A 3751-nucleotide genomic window follows, 5' to 3' on the forward strand; every position below is an offset into this window, starting at 1 on the left:
CGGGGAGCGCTGGGGCGCCGCCAGGATCCTGCACGCAGGCACCGTGTGAGCAGGGCCGGGTGGGGGCCTGGGCTGGGCAGCGGGGCGCGGAGGGCGCCCAGGGAGGGCCTCTGGGGTCCCGCTCGCTGCAGACTCTGGCTCTGGGGTGCAGAGTGGCCATTGCTGCGGGGTGGGGTGGGGCAGGGCCTGCGGGCTGCAGAGTGGGGGCTGACCGGGGTCCCTCCGGCCTGACCGGGGTCCCTCCGGCCTGACCGGTTCCCTGACTCCCAGGCCGCCGCTGGATGCTGGTCAGGGCGCCCGGTCCAGGGGTCCAGGCGGGGGCTGAGTGGTGCCAGCTGCTGCCCTGGCCGCAGGAGCGCGAAGGCCGCCAGCAGCCGGAGCGGGCGGGGAGGGGCAGTCGGCTGGCCAGAGAGTGGCAAAGGTCAGTGACGCAACCCCAGCCGGCCTGCGGGGGAGTCCGAGCTGGGGGCCCGGAGCGGGCAGGAGGGCACCTTCCGGCCCCCAATACTTGCATGTTGGAATCTGGCCGGTCTTTGTTGAAGGTCTAGTTTCCTGGACACCCCACTTTTTTTTTAAAGATTTATTTGTGCACACAGAACCGGGGTGCACGCCCGGGGTGCAGGAGCAGCGAGAGGCCTCCCCAGAGACAGAGCGGGGGGCAGAACAGGCCGACGGACGAAGCCCACGGCTGAGGGGAGCAGCGGGGAGACAGCAGGGGTCTGCTGCGCCCCAGGGGTCCCCTCGGGGCCGGGGATTGATGTCACATGGCCGGCCTGCAGCGCTGCGCCCCCAGGGAGGGCCGGACAGTCCACTTCTAAAAGACGCCCCCGGCCCCGAGGCTCGGCCGGGACGCTGCGGGTCCAGGCCACACGGTGTCGCCCCCGGGACTGTGTCCACCGCCTGGCCTTGGCCAGGGGCAGCCCGGCGGTGTCGCTGCCCCGCCGGGGCCCCTCCGCAGCCCTGGACGCCGTGAGTGCTGGGGACGCGGCTTCCGAAGTGCCCCGCGTGGCCCGAGCTCGGGGCGCCCCAGTTCGGCTGGCCGCGCCTCGTCCCCGTGACGCCCTGCGCTGGGCCCGCCTCCCCAGCAGGGAGCGTGTCCTGTGTCTCGCTCCAAGACAGGAGCCACGTGGGAGCTGTGGCGTCGGGGCTGCTCCCGCTTGGGTGATGGGCCCCCAGCTTGCTGGGCAGCGAGGGCCGGGGGTGGGGGCCCCGGGGTTAGGTGGCCGCGGGCTGGGACTCTGAAATGGTCACGCTGTCTGGGTGGGGGCGGGGCTCGGCTCGCTGTTGGGGGGTCCCCGCTCCCAGGAGGGGGGCAGGAGGGCTCTGGCCGTGTCCCGGCCACCTCGGCTAGGCGGAGGCCGTTGCATCACGACGGCAGGCTCAGGACCCGCGAAGGTCACCCAGCTGCCCGTGACCTGCTGTTCCTGCTTGCCCGGGCTGGCCGCTCTCCCACGACAGGACTTCACAGAGCTCGAACTGGGGCACTTGGTGGCCAGTCGGGGACATCGGACACCCGGCTCTTGCGTCCACCCCAGCGCGTCCTTCTTGTGCTCTCTAGGAATGCAGGAAGGGTCACTTTTAAATTTGTGGGTTTTTTTTTATTTTTTCTCTCCCAAACCCCTTTCTGCCCAGCACGAACATCAGTGCAGTCCGCGGAGAATGACCGGAGGGGCCTTGCGGCGGGTCCGGGAGAGGTCAGGGGCCGGCGCTGGCCGGGGCCGTGCTCTGCGGGCCGGGCGGGAGCGGAGGCTTCTGGAAGGCTGCTTATGCCCAGGCCGCAGCTCTCACTGACAGCCACCGGGCGCCCGGCGGCGGCGTCAGAGCAGAGGGGACACAGCGGTCAGTGCCTCTGTCCCCCTGAGTCCTGGAGATGCTCCAGGTCCTCACCCTCTGGGCTGAGGCCCGGGCCCACCCAGCCTGGCTCGTCCAGCCCGGCCCTGCCCGGCGTCCGCCCGACCCGTCCTCTGGGCTTGAGCCCCCGCCTTTCCTGGGGGGCCCCCACGATCATCGCCGCCTGCCCACGGGGGCTGGGGGCCGAGCGGGCGCCTCCGCGGCCCTCAGGACAGGCTCTGCTGGCCACGTGTCCCGTCCTCGCCCCTGCAGGGGAGGGCCGGCCCGTGAGGACCGGCCCGTGTTCTGTTCCGCACTGTGTCCGCAGGGCCTGCTCGCTGCGTGTCCTTCCGAGGCCCGAGGGCGACCATGGCCCTGGAGGGTGGGGCCTGGGGCGGGGCTTCAGGCCTTCGGGGGCGGGGTGGGGGACCCCGAGGGGCTCCGGGGTCCGGGTCGGGGTTTCTGCACTCAGCCTGCTCCCCCTCTCTGCCCTGCCCAGCCTCCACCGTGCCAGCCGGCTGACATGACACTTTGGCTGTGGGCTGCCTGTGTCCAGCCCGTGTCCAGCCCGTGTCCAGCCTGTGCCTTCCCGCTGGCACTGGACGAATGCCTGGACTCTACGATGAACTGGCCGGTCAGTGCCCCGAGATCTAGGCCTTCGTCCCCTCCCCGGCCAGCGACACCCCTTTGCTTCCCGCCCATCTCTGTGTCCCCGAAACGCCCCCCCCACTTTCTCCGGGGAGCCGCTGCCCCGCCAGGACGGCCCGTCCCTGCTGTCCCAGAGCGTCCACGCCTCGGCGGGGGGGGCCACCCCCGGCCCCTCCCGGGAGCTGCGGCCCCCCAGCCTCCGGGGGACCAGGCCCTCGGGGCCCGGGGGCCCAGCCCCAGCGATTACACCGGCCTGAAAGTCAGTCCCGGGAGGAGGTTGCAAAACGCCGAGCTGAGCCCCCCGGGAGGCTATTTTCGGCCCCGGTGGCCTGTCCTTGGTGAGTTGCCCAAGACCTGGCAGCCTCCGGCCCCTCCTCCCGCGTCCTCACCTTTCACTTCCACTCCCAGCTTGGCGCCTGGCACCGGAGCTGCCCGCGGGCCGGCCGGGGCCCTTCTGGGCAGCAGAGGCACAGGGCCTCCCGCCAAGGCCGGCGTGGCCGAGCCGCCCTCCCCCCGGCTCGCTGGACTTGGGAGCCAGCCGACCTGGCCTTCCTCACGTCCCGGCTCCCGCAGGGTCGGGCCTGCGGCCAGCGGCTGGACGTCCTGGCCTCCGTCTCACCACCTGCGCTGGGGTGCGGCAAGGTCCCCGCTGAGTGGGCCCCGGAGGGCCTCTGGCGGGCACAGGGCAGCCCCGCCGGAGGGGGTGGCCGCGGGGCCGTCTCTGCCCCCGCGCCCCACCTGCTCGGCGACCTGACAGAGGCGCCCCGGCGGGGTTCACGCAGGCACTGGGCAGTGGGCAGAGCCCCCGGCGCAGCTGGCCTGGCCCAGGACACAGGTCACGCCCACACAGAGGCGCGGTCAGCTGCTGGGGCCGGCAGGTGCGGAGGCCGAGGGCCCAGGAGCGCCCAGGAGGCCGGGGTGCAGCGCCTGCCCCCCAGGCCGGGGGGGCGGGGCCGCGAGCCGCGGGAGGGGCCGGGAGACGCAGGACACGGTGCGGGCGGGCCTCGAGAGGCCCCCACGCGCCAGCCCCGTCCGAAATGCGCTGGCCCTCCCGTTGGCTTGCAGAGGCCACGTCCAGGCGCCAGCCCCCTCCAGCCGGGGGCCGCCTCCCCGCCGCTTTTTCTCGGGCTCCAGGATGTCAGGCCCCCAGGATGCGGGTCTGCGGCCCGCGCTGGCCCCGCGGGCTCTGCCAGTGGGGTGCGGCGTGCACCCCATCCCCCGCCTGTTCTGCACCCCAGCTGGAGGCGCCCCAGGGCCCTGCTCAAGGCAGCCA

Source organism: Condylura cristata, unplaced genomic scaffold (genome assembly GCF_000260355.1).
Source record: "Condylura cristata isolate star-nosed mole 26May11 unplaced genomic scaffold, ConCri1.0 scaffold00050, whole genome shotgun sequence".
Lineage (NCBI taxonomy): Eukaryota > Metazoa > Chordata > Mammalia > Eulipotyphla > Talpidae > Condylura > Condylura cristata.